Source organism: Falco cherrug, chromosome 4, assembly GCF_023634085.1.
Source record: "Falco cherrug isolate bFalChe1 chromosome 4, bFalChe1.pri, whole genome shotgun sequence".
NCBI classification, from domain to species: Eukaryota; Metazoa; Chordata; class Aves; order Falconiformes; family Falconidae; genus Falco; species Falco cherrug.
In genome coordinates, this window is record NC_073700.1 from 51,606,095 (window position 1) to 51,622,036 (window position 15,942).

The 15,942-nt window shown below is 45.3% G+C and overlaps 1 protein-coding gene across 1 annotated transcript in view; it reads left to right on the forward strand.

The window, feature by feature from the left end:
• Positions 1-756: 756 nt before the first annotated feature.
• SCAP (SREBF chaperone) overlaps positions 757-15,942 on the forward strand; it is a 68,569-nt gene continuing 53,383 nt past the window's right edge. The window contains exon 1 of the mRNA XM_055706864.1: positions 757-965. The gene's annotated coding sequence lies outside the window, so the exon portion shown is untranslated. The remainder of the gene's footprint in view (positions 966-15,942) is intronic.

Sequence of the window (15,942 nt, forward strand, 5' to 3'; positions counted from 1 at the left end):
TGCGTGACATCCCACTGCATGCTGGAGCCATGCTAGCAGGAACGGGGGGGCACCCCTGGGGTGAAATAAAAGACCCCTGGGTCCATGAGTACCACCTGCCCCTTCCCCTCGGCACTCTCCCTGCCTCTCACCCTCCTTCCAGGGGAGCATCCCTCCCGGCCCGGCCCAAGCCATGTGCCGCTGTCCCCAGGGTCCTGGTGTCTGGCCCACTCCTCTTCCCGCAGCTCCGGGTATCCCAGCCACCTCTACGCCCCCCAGGCTCCCGGTACAACACGCTCCCTCCCGGTCCACTCTGCCCCCGGTGCCCAGCCCCACCCCATACCCCCTGTCCCGCAGCACCTAGACCCCTCTGCCCTGCCATCCCAGTGTCTGCTCCGCCCTAGAGCCCCAGGGTCGACCACTGCCCACGCCACCCCCTCTCCCTACCCCAGGACCCCCATTCCCCTCGGCCACACCGTCGCTCCCGGTCTAAACCCCCCCCCCGCCTCGTCCCTCTATACCCGCTTCACGTGCTCCCGCCGCCCCCGAGCCGCTTCCGCTTTCCGAAGGGGGCGTAGCCCGACGAGAAAAGGGGGTGTGGCCAAAGCGCTGAGGGAGAAGGGATGGCGGTGGAGGGGCTCGGCTACGGCATCGGGGGCGTGTTTTGACTTGGTGGGCGTGGTCTCGGCGGCGGCGGAGGGGCGTGGCTGGCGTCGGGCGCTGCGCGCGCGTCTAGGGCCCGGCAGCGGCGGCGGCAACGGGGGGAGGGCGGGAGGGGGTGGGTAAACCGGTGCCGGGCTGAACGGAAAAGGGTTAGGAAGAAAGGGGAGAGGTTTAAAAGAAACTATATCTCCTCCAAGATTAAAAATTTTTAAAAAAGCAAAAAAAAAAAAGCCCCTCTCAAAACATTTTAATAATTCAGACGGACTCACGCGGAAGAGGTCAAAGGTCGGAGGGCGAGGAGCAGCCGTGTCACCGCCGGTGAGGTGAGAGGTATTGGCGAACGCGATCGGTTCCTGACAGATACCGGATTTATTTTAAATAACCGACACACACCCCCTCCCCCCGCCGCCTCAGCGCGGTTCCCGCTGGGCCTGGGCGCGCGCCTTCCCCTCACGCACGCGCGCGGGCCGGGCGCGCGCCCCCCTCCCGCCTTTCCCCGGCCCTTAACGGTCCCACCGAGACCCCCCCCTTCCTCACTCCTGAGGGGAACCTGCGGCCTCTAGGCCTCTCCTTCTCTCTTCCCGCGGCGGGAAGCCTGAGGAGGGGCCCCCCCGCCCCCACCTGGATGTATGGGTGGGGGTGGGGGGGCTTCCCGCCTCTCGTGGGTGGGTTTTTGCCGTTGGGGTGCACAAAGGAGGCCTCAACCCTGCGGTACTTCAGGTGCCTGTTGGATTTGGCAGTGGAGAGGGGTGGATATCTCCTTCTGGGGGGGTGCGTGTGGGTATTGCGTCTTATTTCATAAATGTGTTTTGTAATAATTAGCGAGAGGGTGAGTGGGTTTTTTTAGGAAAAAAAAATATTAATTTTCTTCTTTGCAAAGAGCTTTCCGGAGATACGTGGAAGGGACAACCTTACCCACCTGGCACCTGAGGATAGTGAAGGCAGTGGTGTCTGTGGGGAGGGAGGGGAGGTGGTGAGGAGGATCGGCAGAGGGGCTGGAGTGGTGACCGTTCTGCCTGCGCTGCCTGCGGGAGGGCTCGGAAGGAATTGAGATCAAAACAGAGAGTGTTTACTGCTTAGGAAACCGGGAGTCATCAGCCTGAGGTGTTGTGGTGCTGGAGGAGAGCGGGGAGTGGAGAGGAAGGGAGGGAAAGCATGAGGAAGTGCATCTGAAAGAGGGATGTAGAAAGTTGTGGTGGGTCAGAGGTGGTGGGATGGGGCTAAGCTAGTGAAGAGGGTAAGATGAAGGAAAGAGTTAATCACCTCCGCTGCAGAATCAGGAGAACGTGCTTTATAGAAGAGAAGAGAAATAACGGTGCACCAAGGGGATGCATGAACGCGGAGTAAAATGCTCTGCTAGGTTTGCTTGGCACGTCAGTTGGTGGTTACGAATTGCCTCAGAACCAGAAGTGTTCTGTTGCTTTGGTTTTATGGGGTCTTTGCTCTCTGGTGACAGCATGGTGCTGCAAGTATCTTTCACTCTGGCTAATCACCATTGTATTTGGAGTTTGACTATACTTAGGAATCTGCTTCTTTGTATGAGACCAAATGAACATTTTTATATTATTGTCTAATGTAATGAGCAAGGAACTGTGTGAACCCTGAAGTAGTGAGGCTGTGTATTTGGGAGAATCCCAAGGAAAGGACTACTGCTGTAATGCCAAAATTTCCTGAACGCAACGTCTGCTTATTTTTTGGGATTGTTGAAAGACAAATGAACTTTCCTTTCATGAAAGGGGCAAAGATGAGGTATGATCTCACTCTTTGTCAAACCTAGAACTGTTATGACAGTGTACTAGTGTGATAAATGTAGGATTACACGAGCTGTTGTGTAATGTAGAGAAGAGATTAGCTGACTTGAATTCAGAAGAAAGGAAAACACCCGGGATTTTCATTGAATGTATGACTCGTTTAGAGCTGTGCTGTTAGCCCCTGAGTCCTTCCACCAAAACTCTTCTGCTCAGTATTTTCAGTTACAGAACTTAACTTGGTACAATACTGTTTATTTTTCCAAATGTTATTCAGATATAACATCACAAAAGAGCAAAGAAGAATCAGGTTTTGTCTCGGGAGCATTAAAATAGCTTTTTAAGTGTCAAAATCTCAGTGATGAATGAATTTGTTGAGCTCTGTTTGAAGACAGCTGTTGAGTTATTCAATGTGATTTTCATTCAGTGCGTTGTTAGGCCTGTCTGTCATCAGAGTTCATATAATTATTAATAGAAAAGTCTTTTATTTTTCTTCTTCTTTCCCTCCTAGAAGAGCAAAGAGTTTAAAAAAATACAGCAAGTAACAGGGAACTAAAAATAGTTTTACCTGTCTATAGCAGAATGTAGTAGTTAATGAGTGGAAGGGGAGTAGCATCAGTATAGCAATTTCAGCACATCCTGTGACCTGGGAATCATCCTTTCTATTCTTGCTGCAGCCAATTTTCTGTGCTGGGCTTGTGGAACTGACAGCCCTCCCTTGACTGCCTTTCCAGGGAGCTGCAAGCAGCTTTCTCCCATTTTATAAAGGACTTTCTGCAGCGTGCTGTGGCATTGTGGAGTCCTGTGATGGGGAGCATGATCCTCCATGCCAGGTGCTGTTTGAGCAAGGAGGAACTGATAGCGCTTTTTCAGAGGAATTTAGTCTTGAGTATAAAATGAGACCAGAGGTAGGTGTAGACTGAGCTTTACAAGCATTCGTTAGCTGTAATATCTTGTGTTGTAATTCCTTTGAAACTTAAATGGTGCGTTAAAGGGTGAGAAAGAAAGGTCTTAAGGAGTGCCAGGCAGTTCTGTGGCAGTGCAGCCTTCTGTTTCAAGGTCTGTGAGCTATTGCTTCCCACAGCCAAAATATCAAAAAGAAGGTGGAGGAACAGGGACTTAAGGGTGGTTGTCTTCAAGTGAATCTTTTAATTTGTGTTCTCAGGTGAAGACACAGGCCCTGGTGTTTCAAAACAACTGGTGTCCTTTCTGCCTAACTGGGTTCCCTTGGGAAGAAAATAAAATTCTAAGGCTCCTGTCAGTAAGAGTGAGTTTCAGCCGCAGCAAGAGAGGGGTGGTGAATGAGGAGGGGAGGAGGGTTGCATTTCTTTGGTAAAAACTGAATTAATCTTGTATGGACCATTGTGATAAAGATGCAATGGGAATAATAGTTGGTTTGTTTTCAAAAGACAATGTCCAAGTCAGGCTTTCAGACTTGTTCAACAGAGTGGTCTGGGGATTGTTTCGCTGTTGGGAGGAAGGAGCTTAGCGATTTGCTGATCCCACATTTCTAATTGGTGATCATTAGAAAGAAAATTATTTAGTTCTGTGTGATGCTAAAGATGACAAAAGCTGCCTTCTCGGATGTTGGGAGTCCTGGTAGTTTGCTTATGCATGCTTGCCAAGTGTTACTTCTGTAACCTAGAACCTGGTGAAAATCAATCCTGTGTGAGTCACCTTACAGGTGCTTGTGTTTCGTTGTGCCTTCTCGGGGTGCTTTTCAGGTCTGAAAGATCTTAAAGTGCCATCTTCCTTTTAATGAGAGGTGTTCCAATTACAGATTTGGTGGTTTTGTTTTTGAGGAAACAATGGAAGGAAATACATGCTGAAGTTTACATCTTACTTTTTGCTTTCTGTTTCATGGACTAAGTGGTTTGTCTCCTTTATTTCTGTCACTCTTAGCATCCTGCCTGTGAGAGGATCCCTGCTAATTAGGTGAATGACACAGGCAAAACTTCTGGCCCTCAAGAGTTCAGAGTAAAAATACCATGAAACTGGAATGTTTGGGAGTTGTAGAGAAGGTCTGTGTAGAAAAGGAAGCGTGTTTCCCCGAAAAGCCAAAGGTAGACTTTTGTTTTTCTGCCAAACCCAGAGGTTTTGGAAACCCTTCGCTTGGTAGCTGTCAGAAGGTGCCCAAGTAGTACTACACTAACCAGGTCCTCCTCCTGAAATGGGAAGATGATTTGGTTTACGTTTCCACAACATATTTATCAGGAAAATGATAGTATTTAATGCATAAACTTAGTTTGATCGAACTCTAATTACAGTTGGTCGGGAAGCTCCTGTCAGTGATGACTGGTCTTAGTTATACTGGTGTGTTTTTAATTCAATGAAGCAGCTTATTCAAAAGCTATTTCTGAGGGTTTTTTGGGGGGGAATTTCCTCCTAGGAGGCAAATTGACCCAATATAGGCTGTGATCTTGGTAGACCAGAAAAATCATACTGCTGTTACATCAACAGAGATCACCAAAGCTAGCTGCTGAACTAAATTCAAAGGATTGCGGGAGCAGTGATGAAAATAGTGGCAATGCAGAAGGTGTTTGAAATGTGTGTGCTGGCAATGCAAGTTTCAGCAGAAGGAAGGTAACTTAAATAACTCTTCTGTCCTTCCTCTATTAAAGTCAGAACCAGGACCGGTTTCTGCATGGTGGAGGGACTGCACCTTTGTGTGGGGAAGTGGAGCAGTCTGTGGAAAATGCAGAAGTCTGCTAGAAGTATTTACACAGATGTGGTTTTCCTGGGGAAGGGTTTCAGAAGCCCACTGTGTCTGTCGCACCCAGGACTGAAGTAGCGATGTAAGTGGTGGTGTAGTGGGCTGCTCAATGGACTACATTTCCTTCTGAGGAATGTATTCGCCTGTTATAGACACTTTTGAAAAATGTTACTGTCCTCTTTAACTTGCCCTACCCTGTAGAACTGTTGAGTGAGGTATGGATGTTAAGCTTTTATCATGGCACAACCTCTTAAAAAATAGTTACGGTAGAAGAGGTGACTCAGATATACAGACATCTGTTTGAGAAATAGAACCGAAAACCATACAGTCAGACTATATGGACCTAAATTAAATAGGTTTTTTGTTGCTTTGCTTTGTTTTTTTTAAGTACAGATCACTAACAACTAATTCTGATTTCTGTCCTGAAGGAGAGTTTTGAACCAGGAAGTTTATCTTTTGCAGGGAAGGGAGCCCCAGCCATAGATAAACATGAAAGAAGTCACGCTCATTTCAGATACTCATTTGATGAGGTAAATGAGTAATTGCAGTTGCAAAACTGTTGAGGAAAAAAAGCCCCAGTGAATTTCCGATTGTTATATTGTGATGATAAATGACTGCTATAGGTGCTTCTCAGTTACATGAACTTTGTCTCAAGAAAGCAGTGCTGGAGCTGGGTAGAAATCACATTAAAGCACTAGTTACAAACGTTGCTTTCATCACTCCTGCAATATGTGGCTTATTCAAACTTAGAGGTATTTCCTTTTTTCATTTGAAGAGCAGCAAGACCGTGTAAGAAGGATCAAGGTAGAAATCAAGCCTGACTATCAGAGGCCATCAAGGGATACAAAAATTATTCTGTGAATGTCTTAAGAAGATAGTGGAGGAAAGAACATAGAGGAAAAAGTACTGTCCAGTGTCACTGAAACAGAAGTGTTCCATAGCTTTTGACTCTTGCTGAAGACCCAAGTCAGCTGGTGAGCAGCTAATGCTGGTGACAGCTTAGCAAAAAGGGCAGGTTTTCAAGCAGTCATTTAAGTGAGATATTTTCATATGTGTACTTAAACTACAGACTAAAAAAACCTTAAAAGCTTTAGTAGGCATCTTTTGAGAAATGGGAAATAGGTGATGCTTTGAAAGACTAGAGAAGAGCAAGCAGTTTGTGTAGGTGGAAGAGTGGGAAGAAGAGAGTGGTGAGTAGTAGTCATCTTAAAATCCTGCAGTGAGTAGTCAGATGATTTGTAAGCACCTAAGGATTACAGGAAGCACGTAACAGCAAGTGCTGGTTTGCCACAGGTGTTTCCTTGGCAAAGTGAGTTTACTTCTTTCCAGGATAAGATGTTGGGTCTGTTTCTGGCTGCAGAAACAAAAGCTTCCGTGTATCTTGAATTCAGTAAGGTTTTGGGCTTTTTTGCCCTGGTAAGATTCCCAGTTAGGTGAGACTTCTAAAAACAAAGCTTAAGAACATGCTGCTATACGATGGATACAGATGCAGTGAAACAAAGGTACTCGGAGTACCTGTAAGGATCTCGCTAAAAAGGAAGGCTGTACTGGGAGCATTACTGAGGGCTGTGGGTTTTCATTCATGACTTGAGTGGTAGAACAGATGATGCATATTAAAATTGTAAGTGACATAAAGCAGGGAAGGACTACAAATATGATAGGATTAAAAATTGAGATGTGGACTTGATGACTTAAATGTTGCCTGAAAAATTGGCTACATGTCAATAAGAACAGTGGCAAAGTTTTGAATTCAAGTAAAAATAACCAGCTGCAGGCCTTAGAATAATTGAATAGGTATAATCCATCATTAAATGAACCTTTCACCCACACTGGTGACTAAGGTTCTCCTGTGGGGAAAAGGAGGCAGAAGTTTTGTTTGGGTATATAAACTGGAAAATAAACTGCAGGTTATGATGTAATCCATTCCACCCAGTGCCAGTAGGGCTTCGCTGGGACTCCCTGTGACATGGCTTTGATATGACGCTGGAAGGGTGACATGAACCAAGTGGAGAGGACATACAGAGGAGCAGTCAGTCTCTGGAAAGCATGGTCAGGGAAAGCTGTGTGCGCTGAGAAGGCTGAGGGGAGACTCGAGGGAGTGACAGTTACAGGTAGTGCTGCTGAGGCTGCCCGCAGAGAGTGGCACAGAAGGAGCGGTTTAAATAGCAGGGAGGGACACAGGTAAAATGTTACAAACAGTGATTGAAAGTACTAGAGAATGTTAGGATGGCTGCGGAGTCTCTGATTAAATGCTTAAGAACAAGTTGGATAAATATCTGTTGAGAATAATTTGAGCGTAGCTCTTAATGCTCTAAGTGAGGTGCATGAACTGGAGCCCTTGCAGTCCCTTCTAGCCCTGTCTTCCCTCACCATGCTCTGTAGTTACTAATGGGGTTTGTTCTGTGCTGCGAGTCTCTGACCGTGACTGGGTGACTGCTGGGGCAGGATAAACAGAGTAGGTGAAGGGCCTTTCACTGCAGACAGAATGAGGCATGAGGCATGTGAACTGGAAGAAAAAGCTTGTGTCCTTCAGTGCAGAAGTGTCTGTCTGGCCTTGTGTGTTTCACAGAAAGCTCATGGTTATGCTGAAGTGTTTATCTTGCTTTTTTTTTTTTTGTAATTTGCATGCTTTAGTAAGGTGTGAGGGCTACTTTGGGGAGGTTTTAATCTTTATTGCTAGTCCATAATATATGTAGTACTTGGAAACTTCAGAAATGACACTGAGGATGGATCTGACAAAGTTACTGCTTCATGAGTGACACAGAATCTAGAAGAATGGTTTGAGTTGAAGGGCCCTTAAAGACCCCCTAGTCCCACCCCTGCCACGCGCAGGGCCCCCTTCCCCCAGCCCCGGTGGCTCCCAGCCCCGTCCAGCCTGGCCTTGGGCACTGCCAGGGCTGGGGCACCCACAGCTGCTCTGGGCAGCCCGTGCCGGCGCCTCGCCGCCCTCACAGGGAAGGATTTCTCCCTCAGCTCTGATCTCCATCTGCCCTCTCTCAGCGCAAAGCTGTTCCCCCTTGTCCTGGCGCTGCAGGCCCTTGGGAAAAGCCCCTCCCCAGCTTCCTCGCCGGCCCCTTTGGGTGCTGGAAGGTGCTCCAGGGTCTCCAGGAGCCTTCCCTTCTCCGGGCTGAACAGCCCCAGCGCTCCCAGCCCGGCTGCACAGCAGAGGGGCTCCAGCCCTCTGGCCATCTCCGTGGCCTCCTCTGGCCCCGCTCCAACAGGTCTGTGCCCTCCTTATGCTGGGGGCCCCAGAGCTGGAGGCGGCGCTGCAGGGGGGTCTCGGCAGAGGGGCAGAGCCCCCTCCCTCGCCCCGCCGGCCACGCTGCTGGGGATGCAGCCCAGGGCACGGGGGGCTTTCTGGGCTGCAAGCGCACGTGGCCGGGTCACGTCCAGCTTCTCGCCCACCAGCACCCCCAGTCCCTTTCCTCAGGGCTGCTCCCAACCCATTCTCCACCCAGCCTGATACTGGGGGCTGCCCCGACCTGGGTGCAGGATCTTGCACTTGACCCTGTTAAACGCCATGAGGTTCGCAGGGGCCCACCTCTCCAGCCTGCCCAGGTCCCTCTGGGTGGCATCCCTTGCCTCCAGTGTGTCAACCTACCACACACCTTAGTGTTGGGAAGCTTGCCAAGGGTGGCTCAATCCCAGTGTCCGTGTCATCGACAAGGATGTTAAATGGTGCTGGCCTCAGTATAGACCCCTGAGGAATGCCACTTGTCACTGATCTCCACTTGGACATCAAGCTGTTGATGGAACTCTTTGAGCGTGACCATCAAGCCAATTCCTTGTCCACCGAGTGGTGCATCCATCAAATCCATGTCTCTCCAGTTTAGAGACAGGGATGTTGTGTGGGACAGTGTGCAATGCTTTGCACAAGGCCAGGTAGATCGTCCAAAAACATTTACATATTTCACATTGCAGACAGGAGGCATGGGATAAGATGTTAAACTTTATCTTCTAGAGAGGTTTAGAAAACGACATGAGTAGCAATGGCAGCTGTAGTAGAAAGACAAGCGTTTTGAGGACTGTGCTGGGTGAACTGTTTGTGTGCTCCTCTCCGAAGTCTTGCATAAAGAGCTGCAATGATGCGCAGGCTGCAGGGATTTCTTACAGAAAGAGCCAAGCAGATGACGTTGTGTTCCAGAGGAAGTACAAATGTAGGCACAGCTACTTTATATTACAGCAAGGGAGCTTGATTAAGGCCTACAGGAAGGTAGAGAACACCTAATTAACACTTGGAGTACATAGTATTTCTATGGAAATTAATTTTCTCCATTCTTCAGAAATCTTAAAATGGTAGTTTAAGATGCCTCATCAGTGCATTCATATAGACAAGGTATATCCTACAAAGGATCAGAGATGCTCTTTGTAGGTTGCTGTTTGTATCCTGGAGTGAGTTTCTCTACAGCTGGAGTCGGGAACTTCCCAAGCAGCCAGGGAGTGAAAAGCTGATTGAACTCCTGGGTGTTTGTGCCTGGCTGCCCAGTTGGGGTGTATTGCCACAGGCCAGCATACTCTTGTTGAGGTAGAAGGTGGATTTTCTATAGCTGGATTTAACAGTAAAGCTCTGATATGTAACTGCGTGTGGGTGTTGCATCAGTCTTTCGGTATTTTTAGGAGAAAGTGATTCCCTAGCCATTTGTTGTAAAGCAGCTATATTGATAAACAAAAAGAAGATTATTCCAAAAGCAGTCACATGAGATGCATTGCATAAGGACAGCTGCTGGGTCAGGCTGACGGCCTCTTTAGGTTAGTGTCTGGTTTCTGAGTGTGAACAGTATTTAGTACAGGGGAAGAGTGTACAAATGAGACAAATACGTTGGATACTGGCAGGCAGTGCAGTGTTCGAGAGAAGTGGCTTGTGGCCGAGGGGCTTCTCCAGCCAGAGGAATGCCTTGGCTTTGCGCTGAATAGTGCTTCACAGCTTGCTCATCGAAAAATTTGTCCACTTGCTTTTTTAACCCACGTGATATAGATAATGTCCGGGGGTAAAGATTTCCACAGCTTAACTGTGTGTTTATTTTGAGTCGCCACTTTGTAGTTACATTTGATGCTGAATTATTCCTGTACTGAAAGAGGCCACCCTCCCCTATTTGGTTTCCTCATATCATCTCTGTTAGAGAAGTCTTTTGTATCCATTTGCTTTAAAAATCTTTTCCAGATTGAAGTCTTCCGGTACTTTTTTGTTTTGTGGAAGCTGCCTTGTATCTTTGATCATCTTTGTTGAACTTCTGTGTACCTTTCCTAATTTTCCTGCATGTTCTTTTTGAGATGAGGAGGAAGAGGAAAAATGACCAGAACGGTGTGTAGCACTCAGTGTGTGCATAGCACAGATTTAGTTATTAATGTAATGATTTCTGTTTGTTCTTTGTTCCATGCTTAACAATTTGTAATATACAATTTCCTTTTTTTTTGACTGCATTGAGCTCATGTTTTCAGAGAATTAGCAATTAGGACCCCAGGCTCTTGTTCATGAGTGGCTATAGCCAGTCAAGAATGCATTCCTATATATGTAACATTATTTACCCTGTATGCATCATGTACCGTTCATTGGCATTGAACTTAATCTGTCATTTTGCTACCCGGTCACTTGGTGTGGAGCTATTTCTGCCAGCTTTTCAGTCAGCCTGATCTTTGCCCTGTGAATAATGGACAACTGAAAGTGTTATTTATGTCCACATTACACCTTTTTTCCAGGGAAGTTGTGAATCTGTCAAACACCGCAGTTCCCTATGGGACTGTGTGATTACCTCCCTCTGTTAAAAGAATCAGATGTTTGTTACAATTCTTTCTTCACCTGTCTTACACTCAGCTTCTAGCCACATGAAGGCCCGACCCCTTTATCGCATGATACCTTAGTTTTTTATATAAGGAGTTTTCTTGGGCACATTTTTAGTAGTCTAGGTAGACTTTCTAAATTGGATCTCTGATCTATGTGCTTGTTTGTTCCTCTGGAGAAGTCAGTCTTAACACATTAGTGAAGCTGACTTCCTTCATGTGTGGTAACTCTCCTTCCAGCAAAAAATTCTGTTTGCTATTTTCTACTGTTTTCTTTAGAATATATGCTTTGGTGATCAGTAGTTTCCCAGATATTCCCTAGCAAAAGCAGGAAGAATACTTCCCTCCTTTCAGCAACCATACTGGGACAAAAGGTTACCTGTCGCTTTAGCTGTCTGGTGTTGGTGATCCACTGGATCTCCTGCAGCCATACCCTCTGGTCTGGGACCCTGCCTGGTGTAACCTCTCATTCTGTAACCCCTTCCCTTCTCTGATGTGCCAATCTGTGGTAGAGTCTGATGTCCCTCCTAAAAGGATTTCAGCATGGAAGCTTCCCCCCTCCCTGTAACTTACCCTCTATGAAGATAAATTCAAATTTTATTTAGTTTTCTTCAGTGTTTTTCTGTTCTCTCTGTGTTCTTCCTCTGTGGGCCCTACAGACTCTCTGGAGGACTTGCTGCTCATGGTATCTGAATTAACATTTAATATTAGTTCTTATACCTCTTCCTAGCAGTTCCTCAGACTCCTTTTTGATCTGCTGTATAATATTATCGTACAGAGTGTGCAAGACCCTCTCTCCTTATTTTCCTTATTTGGACGCATCTTCAATTCTTCACTGATTTTTTTGTTTCATTTCTTAGGAGCCTCCCATGTAATATCGCTAAGTAGCCTCTGTCACCTCCAAATTTTTTCTTCTAATTCCCCACAAGGTTTTTATAAGCACACTTTTTTAGTGTAGTTTTTCATGTCCTATTCCCCCTCACTCCTTTTTTTTTTTTAATCCCTTTGCTGTTATGCAAAGCATTGGGTTTTTATTTGGGACTCTGTTATTCCTGTAAAGATGTAACTTTAGTTGTCAAATGAGATTTTCTTGTAAAAGCAGAACCACTGTCCAAATCTGATTCTCTGTGCTTTGCTTGTTGGGAGTTTTAAATAGAGAGTTAGTTCAAGTACTGCTTGGGTCTGATCCTGCTGAGGTGGTGCCACGTATAAAGGAAATCAGACCTAATGCTGTCTAACCTGATGATAGCTCACGTCTCTGATTTTTATTTCTGTTCAACCTTTTAAGGACTTAGACTACAGCCTGGTTCTGCATGTCCTGCCATGATGATACTGACAGGGAGAAGTGTACTAAAGCCACACCACTTGTGCTGAGCTTGGCTCACAAGGTACTAGCTACAGAACTAACCATACAGCAAAAACAACGTTGGAAGAACCTTCAGTGGACTGAATAATGAACTGGTCTTAATCTTGTCAATAGTGAAGTTCAGTGTAAAATGTGTTGGAATGGTGAGTTCCAAACTCAGTAACTTTTTTGGTAACATGAAGGAATTGCTACTTCAGAGTTCTTTACGGTCTTTGCTAATAGATGGTGGAGGAGGTCTACAAGGTGTTTGAAGAAGTTTTCAAAAGGCATTCTAACTACTATTGTTTAAAGTTTGTGTACTCCATGGCACTTGAGAGTTTATATCCTTTCCAAAACTCCTGGTAGTTTTTGATTATAGTGCTATAACTGTGGGCATCTATTTATCTAAGTAAATGTCTATTTTCCGTAGTAAAAAATTCAAGGATTACATTAAAAGCCAAACACTACAGTCTGATTTGTCTCTTTTGCCCTCTTAGCTCTTTAGAGTAGGAGTTTAGTACTCAGTTGCCTAAGGCCTGAAAAAAATACTGATGTATAGCTGATAGATTGGTATTGTGGAAAAAATCCACCTTGGTTAGAAATCCTCTGGGTAGTTCACTGACAGATAAAGCAGCTGCTTTTTGGAGGGCTTAGAGACTTTACCTGGCTGGAAATAGACATGCTGCTTGGCACGTTTGTTAGAAAAGCACATTCTGGTGAGACTGTGAAGAAAGTAAGAGTTCGATGCATGTCTTTCTAATATTTACAGTACTGGCTTTTGAATTACGATTCTTAGCTTTATATTTCACAGAATTATACTGACTCCATCAAAAAGTAGACTTTCCTTTTACAGACTAGGGAGAAATGAGCCTAGAGAGGACAAGCCTTTTGTCCAAAATCTGCTCAACAGCTTAGTTTCAAAATTGGAAATAGAAGTTGGGGATTGTCTCTGTGGTGCATGTCCTGCACCTAGTCTTCTCTGACTAACCCTTGTCCTAAACTAATTTTGCAGGTTTTCTATCATGTATCTTCATCACTAACCCTGCGTGAGGTATATACTATTTGTGAAATTGTAGTAAGTGATACTAAACCCGTATTTTAAGGGAGAAGCTGTCTTATGTCATGTTTGGCTCTGTGTAGTAAATTGACAGTGGAGGCCAGATCATTGCTAACAAGAATGAGGTTGGGCAAGAACTCTGTGGTCATGAAGAAGAGATTGGGAAATATTTTCTTGTGTTTGATAAGCTGTTAGTACACTTAAAGCCAGTAAGCTTCCTTTGGCAGGATGCCAAAAGAAGGGTAAACTTTGAAGCTGTGAGGTTCTTCTAATTTTGGATACTTTCAATTTTTGTTACATATCCCAAACTTCTGTGTTCTGTGGTTCATCATGTGGAATACCTGGTCATCTCATCCACAGCAATAAATTGTTGTCTGGCACTGTTGAAGTATTTTAGGAGGCAAGAGAGGATGTTTGATAGAAGCTACATTCAATGAATTACTATTCTTAAGCAGGAGTTTAGCTGAGATTCTTCTCTTGTGGCAGAAGAATTCAAAAGATGTCCTGAAAATAGGTTTGGAAACTTATTTTGACTGTTAATCCCTTCTTTGGTAGCAGATAACACATTATCTGGGATGTAAAGATCATGCAAGTGTTTTCTTTTTGAACCTTTGTGGCAGTGTTTCTCTGTCGTTGTTGCTACTCAAGCATTTCAAGATATGATTAATAATTTGTAAAATGAGTTAAATACCGTTGTAAAATGGGGTCTGTTTCAGATAACTTCTGAATTTTTGAATTCTCAAAATATAAATGAATATTGTAGGGGAAGGAAAATGGGCAAAAAGGTGAGAATGAAGTGAGTGGCTACTGTTAATTTGTGTAGAATTTTGTATGCAGATGTGTGTAACTCCTTGATCTTCAAACATCTCAAGTTCCTGGCAAGTGTACTTTTATTTGGTTTTGGTGGTTTGTTTGGGATTTTTTTAGTTGACTGAAGGAAATGAGTTGCCAAGCAAGTTTAGAGCATGCAGCCCAAATGTTAGACAGGTGTGAAGAGCTTTGAGGTGTCTTCAGAGAAGGCTAAACAAGAAGGGAAGAGGATGTGGGGGATGTTTGATCCTTGCATTACAACATTGTACTGTTGAGAACTCGGAGGTTCAGCTTCAGTCAAAACTAGCTTGTTTCTGACCAGAGGAAAGTGCAACTTGTACTGAGGATGCGTGTGCCTGGTTATCCTGGGCTAGAAGCACATTTTGTGTATTGAAACCTGGTTCAAAAACTCAGTTCAGACTGTTGTTTTGGCCGTATAGCTGGAATGGGTAGAGTGCAGCCAGAAATTTAGTTTATTGAACTGTTTCTACTTTTTGAATATGAAAAGTACTCTTCTATGAAGAATACTCAACTGAGAACATATGGGCTGTTCTGGAGCCTTCTTTCTGAAAGAGTGGTGTCAGGATTAACCCATTTCAGACACAAGCCTCCAGGAGCTTAGTGCACTGGTCATGACTTTCCCATAGGAAGTATTCAGTTCCCCCGTGACCTCTGTGTCCTTACACAGCACAAAGCATGTTATTCTTCTCATGGGAATGCAAGTGGAGAATAGGAACTCAGTGTTAGAGCTGGTTGTGTAGCATTTCTGTGAAGGGAGGTTAGTGTCTTGAGCATACTTCTTGTTTTTCCCACCTCTGAAATCTTCAGAAGAATGTTTCATCCCTGGCCCTCATTGGAGCAGAATCCACACTTGTTGAAGAGTGGGAGAACTGGGTTCCCAAGGTCTGTTCTTCTCTTCCTTCCCCTTCTTCCTTTTGCTGATTACGGGGTGTGAGAGCTGCTGCAGCACCTGACACCAGTCATGTTACAGAGGGGACTGCAGCAGTGATAGCTTCTAACATCTTGAGGCTGTGAACCACCTCAACAGTCCAACAAAGGGCAAGAAAATCTGTTTTTTATTCTTTTTTTGCTGGTGTGTGAGTGATCTGACATCGGGCTGTTTTCTGCATCTGCAGGGAAACTTTTGAATTCAGTTGTCGTCAGGGGCTGTTTGTGGTGCTGAGTTTCTGGTGGTGCTATGAAATCATAGCTGTAGTGAGGACCAAAAAGAGGTCAGAGACATATTTGCAGGTCGAGTAGAGACTGTAAATCAGACAGTACACTCAGTATTGTTGGTTGCTCCTGCATTTCTGCATTGTGTGTCCTGGGTGTAGCCCAGGAATGCATGAATTACCTGTAGCCGTGTGTGTGAATATGTCCCCGTAGGCTGTGGAAGCAGAGGAGGTGACACATGGATATGAAAGAGGCATTTTCCTCTATGGACTCCCTGTTCTGTGGCTCAAGATCTTAACTGGAGCCTAGATAAAAACTTTTTTTTCTCATTTGACAGTACAAATTTGAAGTAGTCTGTCTAATTTTGTCTCTAGCAGCATCGATCCTGCTGTTCCCACTTATTCTGTGATAACTTTGAAGGCAGAAGGCTGCTACTCTGATTCTGCTGTCTCTGGGGAGCCTGCATTGGATTGATGGATACCTGGCAAATGACTGCAGCACTGGGAGGGTGAATTATTGCTAATGGTCCATATGCCCGCCTTGCCCTCAGGTGCTGAGAGAACAGCAGTCAAATTGATCTGCTCTGTTGGCAACAGCAGACAACAACTGAGTGACCTTCATAAATCCTAATTTTTAGTAAACTCTTTGTTCTTTCCCTTTCGTTCCTCCCCTGTCC